Source organism: Podarcis liolepis (assembly GCF_965112155.1).
Source record: "Podarcis liolepis genome assembly, chromosome: 5".
In the NCBI taxonomy this organism is placed as follows: Eukaryota; Metazoa; Chordata; class Lepidosauria; order Squamata; family Lacertidae; genus Podarcis; species Podarcis liolepis.
This window is the reverse complement of record NC_139556.1, coordinates 41,523,892-41,539,991: the sequence shown is the minus strand read 5'-3', so window position 1 is coordinate 41,539,991 and position 16,100 is coordinate 41,523,892.

The following is a 16,100-nucleotide window of genomic DNA, read 5'->3' as shown; positions in this document are numbered from 1 at the left end:
CTGCATTTCCCCAGCCTTGTCTTTTTGGAATCCATCCCTCACGTATAGAAATGATGGAAATACACCTTTGCCGTTCTAGAAGCTGCTTATTTTTCAGGGGGGGGGGGGTTCAACTTAGAGAAGCAGCGTCTGGGAAAAGTCAATGAGGTGACTAGCATTGCTCCTATGCAAGCCAGCTACTTATGATGGGGAGCAGCAACTTGGGGATCAATGGGGCTGACCCACAGTGTGTGTGTTTTGGCGTGTACAGGCTTACAGCCTCAGGCTGCAATGTTATGTTCACTGACTTGGAAGAAAGCCCCGTGGACTCTAATGGGATCAGACTTCTTGCTGGGCGTGCATCGATTGAAGAAATCACAATAATCATATGAAATTTAGAGGTGTTGGGGCTCAATCTCCTCTTTTGATTGCAGAAATGGTAGGCAGGCAGCTCAGGTAATTTAGGAGCTAGGAGAATGCACTCTGCACGTCCTCCGAAGATGCCTTTCAAGATGCTATTCGAGTGCTGAACTGCAGAGCTGGAAAGAGGCTAGTGCCTCTTTGATTTCAGAGGGGGGGGCTTTCTTTCAGTGACACCTCAAGCACCACCACGTTATGCTATGTCTCGCCCAGGGGTGCCAGCTTGAATACAATATTGGGGGGGGGCAGGTAAGCCCCACCCAACATAGTCGATTACATGACACAGTGCACACACACCATTTGACTTGCAATGCACATCAACTGGGGGGGTGTGAGCTGACCTCCTCAGATATTTGATTGGGGGGTGGGCCCAGGGCTGGATTTTGATGAGGCCCTAAGCTACTAAAGGTAATGGGTCCCTTTATACATCCAGCTGTCCTTTGTCAATAACAAATTGTTGCTGTTTTTTGTGTTGAATATATGCTACATGGTAATTTATGGAGCTAATAGGTATCTAAAGCCATTTGCACATAACAAAATATGTACTTTATCAAAGTAATTCTTGAACTGAAATACAATTAAGAAGTATATTAATAGTGAAATACAATTAAGAAGAAGTATATTAATAGTGAAATAATTATTAAGCTCTAACGTAAAATGATTTTTTATTCATAACAGGGTTTTTCCCCTTTAATTTTTTTTAGGGCCCCCAAGAGAGTGGGGCCCTAAGCTATAGCTTGTTTAGCTTATATGTAAATCTGGCACTGGGTGGGCCGAAGGGACCTAGGTCTCTAGGAGTTGGCTCCTATGTCCAGCACCATCACCTTGTGATATATCTCGCCCTATCTCAGCCCTTCCGCCCACCTACATTCGCCTCCGCTGCTCAGAGTCTCCGCCATAGGGACTAGTCGATTGCAAGAGCTCAATTAATTGCTTTGCTTTGGCAGCGACGCGGCCGGCCGTTTGACTCTGGAAGAGGCTGCCTTCCACCGTCCGAGGCAACCCACCGCCCACCCCTTTCTTTCTTTCACACATCCGCCCCGAGAGCCGATGCATTTCAAAGCGAAGAGCCCTCCATGTTTTGACAAAGCGCATCAAAGGCACGCCGCCTCCGTGCGGCTCCTCCGCCCCACCTGTTGGAGGGCTGCCTGCGATAAGGGTGGCAAATGCGCCACTCTTTTGGCAGTCTGAAGTGTGGCTGGCGGGGCTGTGCCAGAAGGATCCCGCGGACGACGCGTTGGCATGTTCTGTCAGGGGAAACAGTCGCCCCTTCATGAATTTAGACAAGGCGGCGATAATGAGTCTGCCTGCTTTTCGGCTGTGATTCTGCAGCGGCGCGAGGGATCAGGAGCTTAGCACTTCAAAGGGGATTCCCGCTGCTTCGCTGCGCTCAGTGCCAGAATTACAGAGCATCCGGCTACCTAACCATCTCTGATCTTTTTGCTGTCAGTTTCGTGCTTCCCCGGAGGTCACATAGGCTCCATGACCGCCACCTACTGGACAAGGAATTCAACCGCAGTTCGGATCTGCATAGGAGAAGGATGTCTTAATCAAGTGGTTCACCAAAAAGAAAAAAGAAAAGCCATACACAAACAAAACCTGGCAAATTTCTTTGCAAAATACTCCAAAAGCAGGGGTGCCTAATAAAATATTGGGAGGGGGCCAGGTAAGCCCCACCCTGCATAATCGATCACAAGACACACACCCCATTTGAATGGCAATGCCCATCAGCTTTAGTAGGGAGCCCCAGCCTCCCCTAAATGTTATGGGTGGGGGGGCTGAAGGGACCTCGGCCCCTAGAAGTTGGCTCCTACGCCCAAAAGGAAGAAGAAGAAAAACTGTGATGGCAAACTCACAAAGCTTTATAATTTAGTTCATTCATTCCATGATATGTCTAACAGCCCTTAAATAGCCGCCCAGAGTGGCTGGAGAACCCAGCCAGATGGATGGGGTAACAATAATAAATTAGTATTAGTATTATAGTATTGTGGTGACAGCAGGGGAATAGCTTTATTAGAACTCCAAAGCAAAGCAATGAGCAAGGTTCTTCAACCCATTCTGAAGCCAAAAGACTGAATCATACAATTGGAAGTTGGAAGGGACCCCAAGAGTCATCTAGTCCAGGACCCAACTGAGATGATTTTCATTTTATGCACCACTTGTTTAATAAAAGCTGCAGCCTTAGACACATTACTTAAGAATACTTCCCATTGGACTTGTGGGACCTTACTTCTAAGGAAACCTTAAAACCAGTCTCCAAGTCACTTGTCAAACAGATAGTTTCAAGCCTCTTTTCAGGGTTGCTGGTATTTCAGCTAGCCACTGCAGCTATACTTTCAACAGGATTTTGATGTGCAGAAATGAACAGGAAGAAGATCAGCATAAACGTCTGCTAATTGTAGATCAAGCTTCTGGACAGTTGAAAGATTTGTGCCTTTATCTTCACGTTGTACAGATAGGCTGCAACTGCTCTTGGTTTTGATTTGTAGGCCCTTTTTTTGCTCTGAATATGTTTAAACACACAGCAATTGATTAATCTTGTGCTTGCTAATTATAGCTATTAGGCTCACACAGGGATGGCTCCATCTGAATTTGCTGTGCTGTCATAAGGTGTGAATTCAAGTGCTCAGTTTAGTCTGGTTGTCACATTATTTTCAGATAAAGCAGACAGCAGCTGTAGTTTCAGAGAGAGAGTTCATGCACCAAAATAAGCTTCAAAAAGGTTTGCAAAGTACAATCCCTGTAGAAGTCAAGGATAGCACATCCCTACCCTTCTCAGAGCTGACTGAATTTCAAGAGAAATTATTACCTTTAATATAGCTATTCTTTATTTTAACCTCTTAGCAGTCAAACAATCAAAGCCTGTTTTAAACCTGATGCATTTCAGAGATGTTTGTAGAAGCTGGCATTTCATTCAGGTTTATGTGAATGGCAAAAACAAGGACATTTGGAACAAGACCTAGGGGTTGTGGTAGGCATGAAGATGAAGATGTCCACCCACTGTTTGGCAGCTGTGAAAAAGGCAGATTCAACACTAGGGATCATAATGACAGGAATTTAAAATAAAAGCTTGCATCCTAATGCCATGATACAAATCTATGGTGCATCTGCATTTGGAATACTGTGTACAGTTCTGGTCACCTCAACTCTGAGAATTGCAGCTATAGGAGGAGAATAGGTGTCTCCTAACAACTTTCAGTACTGTAGTGGGTATGAGTTACTCGTGCGTAAACTGGTGCCTTTCTGGGCTAATTTGCCTTGTTAAACCTTTCTGACTGCACAGCCCTTTCTCATCGTGGCTGCCTCAGTCGCTGGCAGAATCCGTCAGTGGGCGTTTCTTGAACCTCTTCCAACATAAAAGTTGTTTGACACCCACTCTCCTCCTCCTCTCACTGCGCGGGAGTCTTCTGCGCAGGGAGGGTGTGGGTAGCGGAGGACCTGGGCTCTCCTCACTGATCTCCAGTGAAGAGTCCTGGAGCCCTCTCCCCAATTCCCCCATCTGCCCCCCTTTATCCCTGGTGTCGCGCTGATTTGCTTCCCCCTCTACTGAGCTGTTTCTCCCCCTGCTACTGGGTCCTTCGCCAGCATCATCTGGGAGCTTCCCCTTCGCCTCTCGCTCCGATGTCAGTTCCCTGACAAGTACCCTTAATAAACTACCATTCCCAAAATTCCTTGGGGAAACTGAAACTGCTTTAAATGCAGTGTTTTTTTCTGGAGGGATGCAGGCATACACATACCCCTAAACACTTTGTGAATCTAAGTTTGGCCTCATTGAAGGGCAGTATTTCAATATGAGTAGGAAAATGACAGTACAGTGGTACCTCAGGTTACAGACGCTTCAGGTTACATATGCTTCAAGTTACAAACTCCACTAACCCAGAAATAGTACCTCGGGTTAAAAACTTTGCTTCAGGATGAGAACAGAAATTGTGCTCCGGCGGGAGCCCCATTAGCTAAAGTGGTGCTTCAGGTTAAGAACAGTTTCAGGTTAAGAACGGACCTCTGGAATGAATTAAGTACTTAACCCGAGGTACCACTGTACTCCTAAACATTTTTTTAAAAAGGGGGAAAAAAGCACTGTTTAAATGTATAGTGCAGGTGGGGTCATAGGCAGAGTATTAGTGACCACAAACAAACATAACGTTTGCCTCTAGCAAGCATAATTTTTTGTCTCTTGACTTCATTGAAATTCATATGATTTCATTTCCCCAAATAAGGTGTAAACATAAAAAATGCTAACTGAAGCTCCTAAAATATAATTTTTACTTACAAAAAATGCTTAGAGGTTTTATTTACAATTTAAGTTGTATACAAATTCTATTCCATTAAATAAAATAAACCAGGAGGGGCTTCATAATTATTTTTTTAAAATAACAAATTATAGGCCCTGCCTATGGGCTTACCACTTTTTTATTACTATAATTACTGGAATAAAGAATTAGCTGGTATTATGTTTGATAACTTACAGTGAAATCTGTGGCTTTATCTGTAAATTTTAAAGGCTTTGATTAACAGACGAGAATGGATTCTTTTTTAACTTTTGCATAAAATGATTTTTTTTTTTTTTTGCATGAGCTGTGCTAGAGGAAGTTCCATTTTTAGCATCTATTATATGCTTGAAATGCACATAATGGAATTCAATCCAAGGCATTCATTCAAATGAATAGTGAGAAATTGGGACACAGCATGAAGAATGTCGTGTTTTTGCCTCTTAACAATTTTAGCTCGAGCTGTAAGCCAAAAAAGCAGTTTAGAAGCCAGAACTACTTTGATTAGACAACTGATGCGTCAACACTTTAATAGTATTATCTGTAGACTTACAATTTGAGAGTCACAATTAAATAAGTAATTGTTACTGTGTTGCAATTTACTGTTGATAGTGATGTGATAAAACAATGACTGCCTCCAAACTCTATTATCCGACGAACACAGTAGAAATCACTTTTAAAAAATACCCTGAATCAGAAAGGCAGCATTCTTATTCCAATCTCTAGTGTAAACTATTCCAGAAGAGTTCTTCTTAGGTGACGCTTTCATCTTCAGTAAAATAACTCTTTCTTAACTGGTTTGTAGCTTGCAGGATTGCCATTTCCAGACTGGTGCCAGAGTCTTGTGCTAGTTTTGCACTGTGAGCCCCACATTTGGTGCTGCCCTTCCAAACTGAGTAATTGACTTTCAAACCTGGGGACCATAGGTTATGCAAAACTTTGGCATCAGTTTGCAGGGGATCCAAAATTTCAGGGTCACATGTTAATGAAGCTTAGATGGATTTTCTTATGTCAGATTTCACGTAAGGCACGTCACTTGATGATCAAGAGATGTCAGAAATCTTTGGTGGAAAACCACTGTACTCTTGTTCTCTGCCACTTGGAGTTCTGGAGTTAATTTTGCTGGCAAGTGAGCACCCTCCAAATGTAACAGAGCTATATAGAAATCCATTATACAATCCACTGATTATAACAATCTGCTCCAATACTAAGCTACATCAACTAGTAAGAACCATGGCAGTGCTTAAAATTTAATTTCTGGAAAACGTTTTGTAAAGCAATCTCAATCAACAAATTTTATGGGGATAATCCAGTCAGCATCATTCACTTTAGGATTACTCCTTATTGAAAAGTGCTCTTGGCGGTACTTATCTGGGAGTAAAAGCTAAATAGTTCAGCTAACACAATCAAACTCCCTGAAGTTCTTGTTGTTTAGTCGTTTAGTCGTGTCTGACTCTTCGTGACCCCATGGACCAGAGCACACCAGGCACCTCTGTCCTCCACTACCTCCCGCAGTTTGGTCAAACTCATGCTGGTAACCTCGAAAACACTATCCAACCATCTTGTCCTCTGTCGCCCCCTTCTCCTTGTGCCCTCCATCTTTCCCAGCATCAGTGTCTTCTCCAGGGAGTCTTCTCTTCTCATGAGGTGGCCAAAGTATTGGAGCCTCAGCTTCAGGATCTGTCCTTCCAGTGAGCACTCAGGGCTGATTTCCTTAAGAATAGATAGGTTTGATCTTCTTGCAGTCCATGGGACTCTCAAGAGTCTCCTCCAGCACCATAATTCAAAAGCATCAATTCTTCAGCGATCAGCCTTCTTTATGGTCCAGCTCTCACTTCCATACATCACTACTGGGAAAACCATAGCTTTAACTATACGGACCTTTGTTGGCAAGGTGACGTCTCTACTTCTCAAGATGCTGTCTAGGCCTGTCATTGCCCTTCTCCCAAGAAGCAGGCATCTTTTAATTTCGTGATGGTCCTATTTAAAAGGTAAAAGGTCTATTCATATAAAGGGCAATCAATTGCATTGTGTTTGTTTTTTTGTTTACTCACATTTTACCAATGACAATGATGAAGACAGTTGAGGATGGTAAAACAGTTGAATTGTTCTTTGATAACTTAAATTCCTTATCAAATTAAGCAAGCTGTAAGCTTCTCTCCTCTCCCTGCAAGCGTATTTTCACTGAATTCATGTTATGACAGCCGCAAAGCTTTGCAGATTTATCCGGAGATAAACCCCACTGAGCAAAGTAGGGCTTTTATTGGAGTGTGTATGCATAGGATCAGACCTTCAAAGCCCCAGTAAAATGAACAGCATGAAAGGTAAACACAATGGATCTGGATGCACTCTGAAGATTCCTTCACCATATATTTATACTCCCACTTGGACTACTGCAATACGCTCTACATGGGGCTACCTTTGAAGGTGACCCGGAAACTACAACTAATCCAGAATGCGGCAGCTAGACTGATAACTGGGAGTAGCCACTGAGACCACATAACACCGGTCCTGAAAGACCTTTATTGGCTTCCAGGACATTTCTGGGCACGATTCAAAGTGTTGGTGCCGATTTTTAAAGCCCTAAACGGCCTCAGCCTGGTTACCTGAAGGAGCGTCACAACCCCCATCATTCTGCCCGGACACTGAAATCCAGCTCCGAGGGCCTTCTGGTGGTTCTCTGACTGCGAGCAGCAAAGTTACAGGGAACCAGGCAGAGGGCCTTCTCGGTAGTGGCACCTGCCCTGTGGAACGCCCTCCCATCAGATGTCAAATATACATGTTTACTTAGGGAAGCTTTTAATATTTGATGAATTATTGTATTTTAATATTCTGCTGCAAGCCATCCAGAGCAACTGGGGAAAGCCAGCTGGATGGGCGGGTTATAAAGAAACAAACAAACAAATAAATAAATAAATAAATATTATGGTTTTTCAGCTATTTCTCTTCACCACTGCTAACCAGCACTTTCCCTAGTGCAAAGCTGGCATGTAAAAAGTCCGAATTCAACTCTTGACACCTTGAGGTAGGACTATGAAAGATTCTTGTCTAAAACCGTGGGGAATAGTCACCGCCTGACAGTATTGACCAGTGATGAGGAACCTGTGGCCTGGACTTGATAGAGTCCAACAATCTTAGTACTCGCATGCAAAGCTCTAAATGGCTTTGAACCCAAGAAGAGTGCCTCTCCCAGTATCAGCCATTTCAGGCCCTGTGATCAGCTGGGGAGGTCCTGTTGGTGGTGGCCCCAATCGGTGCTGCTCAGCTGACACTGCCCCATGACTGGGCCTTCTTGGTGGTGGTTCCCCATTTGTGAATGCTCTCTCTGGAGAGTTGCACCCTCCCTCCCTCATGTTTAACATGCATGAGAAATATTAGATCATTCCTCTTCACCCAGGCATTAGATAACTGATTTGTGCTGTTTTCGAAAACCTTGAAAGTTTCAGCTGTGAGGGTATGTTACTGTTTCTTAATGAAAACCAAACCAAATCATGTTCTTAATATTTTTTTAAAAAATTCCAGTATGCTTTTGGTTTATTTTTAATTGTGTTATTTTGCTACTTTGTTGATTGCTGGAGTCCTTTGGAAGGAAAGATGTGATAGACATTTTTGTAACAAGAACAAGAAGAATAACTTGTCAGGAATTCTGCTTCCTGTACTGTTGGAATAGGTGACCCTCCCAACTCTCAAATTCCATGATTCTGTGGGAATGAGTCATAGCTTAGTAGCAGAGATCTTCGAGATAAACACCTTTGCCAGAGATCTCAGAGAGATACTGTGAATCAGAGTGGACATGCCAATATATCATATCTTCACATCAGTACTTGTTGAACGATATTAAATAGACTGGATCATCACCCTCTCCCATCCCTCCAAACTTAATATTCTTTTAAAAATCCCTTTTACAAGACAACAAAAGCTACTTTTGATCAGTCCCATTGAAAGCAGCACACTGGGACATTCAAACGGGGCCATGTTTGCTCCGAAGTGCTTGTACTGCATTCATTCACAAGTACTGTATTTTGGTAATAAAATGGATTTGGAAGACAAAACCCACTGTTGATATCAAACTTAAACCTATGCATAGCAGAAGGCCTTTCAGGTGCCACATAACACAAAATGCACCAAGTTGTATCTACCACTACATTGGCTATTTTTCATTTTTGAACCTACTGGATCATGTGTTACTATCCTCCCCTGCCCCTTTTTATATTACTTATGTTAAAGAAAGCGCATTCTGTTCTTGTTTTGTTTTGTTTTACAATCAGAAAATGGCAAAATGTAGCGTTTTGGTTTGTGTGTGTGCCATGATGTGCACAGAGGTCAGTCTGCAATGCCCCCTGCAGGACAACCTAAACATTTATTGGGGTGAATTACTGACTTGAGCATTTAATTCATGCGTTTGAGCTGTCTGAAATGCTTCACCACTCGCCTTCCCCATCTCCCCAGCCTCTTTCATTTCCACCAGCTTCAGATCTCTCTCTGATATTCTCTGGACTGCTGCAACTGCTGGATGCAGAATACATCTTCCGAGTTTCATTTATACAATCAGGCTAACTGCAAAGATTAGGTACACATGGCATAGGAGACTGTACAGGCTGCATGTTTAGGACTGTATAGGATGAAAAGTGTACAGGTTTCCTATTTAGGAAGGAATATAGGAAGCTGGCTTCTGCCAAGGCAAACTGTTGGTCCATGTAATTCATTCTTGTCTCCACTAACTGGCAGCAGCTCTCCAGCATTTCAGATAGAGGATAATCCGAGTCCTAGCTGAAGATGTCAGAAATTCAGCTGCTACACACAAACTACTACTACAGAACTACAGAATTCCAGGAAGTGCCGTTGGTTAAGGGTGCCGAGAGTTGTTAGTCTGAAGGAGCGTCTCCACCCCCATCGTTCAGCCTTCTGGTGGTTCCCTCACTGCCAGAAGCAAGGTTACAGGGAAGCAGGCAGAGGGCCTTCTCAGTAATGGCGCCTGCCCTGTGGAATGCCCTCCTATCAGATGTCAAGGAAATGAACAGCTATCTGACTTTTAGAAGACATCTGAAGGCAACCCTGTCCAGGGAAGTTTTTAATGTTTGATGTTTTATCATGTTTATTCTGTTGGGAGCTGCCCAGAGTAGCTGGGGCAACCTAGTCAGATGGATGGCATATAAATAATAAACTATTATCATATTATTATAATACAGTGGTACCTCGGTTTTTGAACATAATCCATTCTGGAAGACCATTCGACTTCCGAAACATTCGAACACCGAGGCGCAAAGGGTAGTATGCCAATTCGGTAGAGAAAATTGTGAAAAACAACAGATACATGCGGTGGAAGCCGTTCGATTTCCAAGGCGCATTCGAAAATGGAAGCATTTACTTCCGGGTTTTTGGCATTTGAAAACAGAAACATTCGGCAACGGAGACGTCCGAAAACCAAGGTACCACTGTAATTATTATTATTGATCTGCATCCTCCTCACAGAGCTATACTTTGCAGAGTTCTCTGGGAAGAGAGATGTCAACAGGCAGGGAGTTCCAAATGTGGGTGCTGTCAGAATAAAAAGTCCATTTCTCACAACTGCAGAATGATGTGGCACATCTGCCGATTGAAGCGGTTGAGTGGGTGCATATGGAGGAAGGCGACCCTGCAAGTAAACTGGTCCCAAGTATTTAAGGACGTCCCAGCTTCAGTTCAAAAGCACGTCAAAGTGCAAGTAGATAAATAGGTACCGCTCCAGCAGGAAGGTAAACAGCGTTTCCGTGCACTGCTCTGGTTCGCCAGAAGCAGCCTAGTCATGCTGGCCACATGACCTGGGAAAACTGTCTGCAGACAAACGTTGGCTCCCTTGGCCAGTAAAACGAGATGAGCGCCGCAACCCCAGAGTTGTTCGTGACTGGACTTAACTGTCAAGGGTCCCTTACATTTTTTTAAAAAAAACTATAAAGCAACTGGATTATTAGTTTAAAGTAACTGGATGATTACTAATGTAACTGGATGATTACTATAAAGTAAAGTAACTGGATGATTACTATAAAGTAACTGGATGATTACTAATGTTGCAGTGTGGGATGTTCCTGTTCATCAGCCCTGTCCATGCTTTCCTTCACGAGGACCTGGGATAGCTCAGTCAATAGAGCATGAGACCCTTAATCTCAGGGTTGTGGGTTCAAGCTCCACGTTGGGAAAAAGATTCCTGCTTTAGAGTGGGTTGGACTAGATGATTCTTGTGGTCCCTTCAATTCTGTGATACCCCATTCCATTCTCACCACACCTGCCTTTGCCTCCGCTTCCTCACCGCAGCATTCTGTGGCGCCTGAGCACACCCAGTCTTTCCTGGATGGTTCTGAGTGTGTGTGTACGTTTTCCTGTTAGAGATGTGTTGCACTCCTGCCAACCTCAGGGTTGCCCAAAGCCTGCTGCGGCCTTCCCTCTTGTATGTGGATGGGTGCCCTTTTGCCTACACGCTGCCCCTCAGAGCATTTGGATCGCTCTCAGTCTCCATGACGACCCCAGTCATTGCAATTCAAAAGAGCGAACCCAAATTTTGTTATGACTGATCTGTCTTTTATGCAGGAAGATAATGCCCTTTCTACGTCTCTGGACTGAGAACGGAGAGGAAAGGTTGGCATGGCAATTATCAAAAGACCTTGAGCAAGCCGGCTAGGGAGCCCCACGGATATGCTGGATGCGTCAGCTTGGAATGAGGCGGAAATTGTTCAAGGGCTCTCAGAGAAGAACAGAACCAAATCTCAAACATTAGGCTGACAAGAGAAAATGCTTTAGAGTGCTGTCAAAGGAACACAGGAAGCAACCTTAGTCCAGGTTAGGCTATTTGCTCATTTAGCTGGTATTGTCTGCTCTGACTGGCAGTGGCTCTCCAGGGTCTCATACAGGAGTCTTTCCTATCAGCTGTAGTAGGGCCGTAGCTTGGGGATGCTGTATCTGCCTAGTGTACAGAAGGTCCTCAAGTGGGGTCCGGGGTTCAGACTCCTGCTTGAAACCTTGGAGAGCTGCTGCCAGCCAGTGTAGGCAATATTGAGTGAGATGGATCCAATGCTTTGACTTGGTATGAGGCAGATTCCTACATTCCTACCTAGCCCTTTTACTGAACTTTCCTGGGATAGAACCCACTGGGACCTTCTGTATGCAAAGTATATATGTTCCAGTAGACCCAGAAACAGGTCTACTGCAGTTGGCTCTGCCAACCAGATGCCTGTGGCAAGCAAGCAGGTTTTCAGCACAAGGGCCCTCTCCCCTCCTGTAAGGTAAAGGTAAAGGGACCCCTGACCATGAGGTCCAGTCGTGACCGACTCTGGGGTTGTGGCGCTCATCTCGCTTTATTGGCCAAGGGAGCTGGCGTACAGCTTCTGGGTCATGTGGCCAGCATGACTAAGCTGCTTCTGGCAAACCAGAGCAGCGCACGGAAACGCCGTTTACCTTCCCGCCGGAGTGGTACCTATTTATCTACTTGCACTTTGACGTGCTTTCGAACTACTAGGTTGGCAGGAGCAGGGAGCAAGCAATGGGAGCTCACCCCGTCACAGGGATTCGAACCGCCAACCTTCTAATCGGCAAGTCCTAGGCTCTATGGTTTAACCCACAGCGCCACCCGCGTCCCCTCCCCTCCTGTAGTTTCCAGCAACTGGTATTCAGAAGCAGTGCTGCCTTCAGCTCTTTAGACAGAGCCAAGCCATCATGGGTAGTAGTAACCATTCTGAGTACCAGTTGCTGGAAATCACAGGAGGAGAGAGGGCTCTTGCACTTGGGTCCTTCTTGCAGGTTTCCCACAGACATCTGGGTGGCCACTGTGAGAACAGGATGCTGGACTAGATGGGCCATTGGCCTGATCCAGCAGGCTCTTCTTATGTTCTTGCATACTCACCCATAGAACTCAGTGTGACTTACTTCTGGGTAGGACTTGCATAGAATTTAATTGTTCATTTCAGTGATTCTAGATTAAAGCTGCAAAGAGGTAGAATCCGAATACAGTGGTGACTCGGCTTTCAAGCGTCTTGGAAGCTGAACATTTTGGTTTTCAGACGCCGAAAACCCAGAAGTATTTGCTTCCGTTTTCAAACGCTTTTTGGAAGTTGAACGGCTTCCGCTGCGTTTTTTTTCAATTTTCTCAGTTGACTTTGCCAACTGCCCTTTGTGCCTTGGTTGCTGAACATTTCGGAAGTTGAACAGACTTCTGGAATGGATTACGTTCAACAACCGAGGTACCACTGTACTAAGTAAAAGCATAGATTAGTTAAAAGGGTTTAGAGCTGAGGAATAAGTTCAGTGGTACCTCAGGTTAAGTACTTAATTCATTCCGGAGGTCCGTTCTTAACCTGAAACTGTTCTTAACCTGAAGCACCACTTTAGCTAATGGGGCCTCCTGCTGCTGCCACGCCGCCAAAGCCTGATTTCTGTTCTTATCCTGAAGCAAAGTTCTTATCCTGAAGCACTATTTCTGGGCTAGTGGAGTGTGTAACCTGAAATGTATGTAACCTGAAGCATATGTAACCCGAGGCACCACTGTACTGTATGGTAGGGTAGGGAGTTTATGGATTAAAATTATACACAAATTATAAACACTACCTTTGAGTTACTCATAAAGCCTAGTTTGGCTCCCATCCTAAGCACATTTAACCAAGAAGTAAATCTCACAGACTGACTTCTGTGCTTAAGGTTCCACAGTGTGTTACTCAGGAATGAAAAATAATGGTCATCTTTTGGCTTTACTGTGCGGACCAAAGTCATGATGCCTGCCAGGGATGGCTTTGATAACAGGGAGGAACAGTTGATCTTTCAGCCGGCTTGGTAATCAAAAGAAAAACACTGTTGCGGAAACACAATGAGAAGAATGAAAGGACGGGGCTTTGCTACCGCTCTGTGAAAGCCAATTAAGTGTATGGAGGCGAAGAGGTGAAATCAGAGCCATCGATGGATTTATTAAGCCAGAACAACAAGCGCAAAGTCGAAGGACATTCCTCCCACACGTTCTGCTTTTAATTAGTTTCTCATGTCCCCTTGCCTGCGCAGGGAAAGATATGAGGTTTCCGGCTGCAATACAGTGCAAGGGTAAAATGTCTACTTGGGGAAAACAAATCAGGTAAGAGGCTACCTAGAATCATAGAATCATAGAGTTGGAAGAGACCACAAGGGCCATCGAGTCCAACCCCCTGCCAAGCAGGAAACACCATCAGAGCACTCCTGACATATGGTTGTCAAGCCTCTGCTTAAAGACCTCCAAAGAAGGTTTGAATATAGCAGCCTGCTGTATCAGGCCCATGGCCCATCTAGTCCCTGTGATCCTGTTCTCACAGTGGCCAACCAGATGCCTGGGGGAAACCAGCACGCAGGATTTAAGCACAAAAGCACTCTTCCTTCCTGTGGTTTCCAGCAACTGGTATTCAGAAGCATCGCTGCCTCCATTTCATGGCTAGTAGTAGCCACTGAAGGCCTTCCCTGCCATGTATTTGCACAATCCTCTTTTAATACCATCCTTGGTTGCCTCAGGAGAGTGAGGAAAATTCTCAGGGATGATTCACACCCTGGCCGGCACTTTCTTGATCTCCTGCCCTCAGGCAGAAGATATAGAAGCATGATTAGTTGCACCAACAGGGTAAAGAACAGCTTCTATCCATGGGCTGTTAGGCTGCTGAATGAAACAATAACAACAGGGCAACTGACTTTCGGGTTTAGTGGGTGTGCGTCAGTAAACGAGGGGAATTAAGACTAAGAGAGCTGAGTGGGGGGGGGGGTTCATGTAATCTCACTGTATACAAGTTGTACAAGTGACAATAAAGTATTTCAATTCAATTTCAATTCAATAAAGCCACCAGCTTGGCAGCCAGCTCTGTCCCCTATGGGAATGAGTTTCATAGGTTGCCTATGTGCTGTGTGAAGAATTACTTTCATTAAGACTGCAGCTCTACATATGCATTTATCTGGGAGTAAGTACCATTGAACTCAATGGAACCTGAAGGAAACAGGCATAGGATTGTAATGCAACACTTAATAGTGCTAAAATAGGCATAAAACATCACTTTGTAATTCAATTCTTCCATTGAAGAGTGATTAGTATTGTGGTCCAAGAAATCTGTTGTTCTGAGGGGAGGCAAGGCAAGTAGGCATTACAGTGGTACCTCAGGTTAAGTACTTAATTCGTTCCGCAGATCTGTTCTTAACCTGAAACTGTTCTTAACCTGAAGCACCACTTTAGCTAATGGGGCCTCCTGCTGCCACCGCACTGCCGGAGCACAATTTCTGTTCTCATCCTGAAGGTGCTTTTATATTGTAAACTGTCCTGAAGGTTCTGTTCTTAACCTGAGGTACTATTTCTGGGTTAGCAGAGTCTGTAACCTGAAGCGTATGTAACCCGAGGTACCAGTGTATTATTATTATTATTATTATTATTATTATTATTATTATTATTCATACTGCCATTCATCCAAGGATCACAGGGCAGTTTACAATATAAAAGCACAAAAATACATACCATAATGACAAACAAAAACAACCCCTCGCATATAGTTTAAAAGGCCATAGATTGTTTAATTAGCCAAAAGTCTGGGAGAAGAGGAATGTTTCTGCCTGGTGCCTAAATATATGTAATGAAAGTGCCAAGTGAGCTTCTCTGGGGAGAATGTATTAAATGGGGAGCTGCAGCCACAGAAAAGGTCCATTCTCATGTTGCCTCCAGGCATTTCATGGAGGAGGCACACTAAGAAGGGACTCAGGCGATGATTGCAGGGTTCAGGTCAGTTCATATGGGGAGAGGTAGTCCCTTCAGGCATTGAGGTATCAGCTGTTTAAGGCAGTATAGGCCAAAGCCAGCCCTTTGAATTGGGCCCGGAAAGTTAACTGGCAGCCAGTGCAGTCAGGCCAGGATTGGTGTTCTATGTCGAAACTGTCTTGCCCTGGTAAGCAACCTGACCTCTGAATTCTGCACCAACTGACGTTTCCAAACCTTCTTCAAAAGCAACATCACATATAAAGCATTGCAGCAACACACCCTCCAAGTGTCCTTATTTTCCAGGGACAGTCCTGGATTTACAGAAGCGGTCCTGGTTCAGAATATTAGATCCCAGAATGTCCCGCTTTTACTTTGTTGTTGTTTAGTTGTTTAGTCATGTCCGACTCTTTGTGACCCCATGGACCAGAGCACGCCAGGCACTCCTGTCTTCCACTGCTTCCCGCAGTTTGGTCAAACTCATGCTGGTAGCTTCGAGAACACAGAACACTGTCCAACCATCTCGTCTTCTGTCATCCCCTTCTCCTTGTGTCCTCCATCTTTCCCAACATCAGGGTCTTTTCCAGGGAGTCTTCTCTTCTCATGAGGTGGCCACAGTATTGGAGCCTCAGCTTCAGGATCTGTCCTTCCAGTGAGCACTCAGGGCTGATTTCCTTAAGAACGGATAGGTTTGATCTTCTTGCAGTCCATGGGACTCTCAA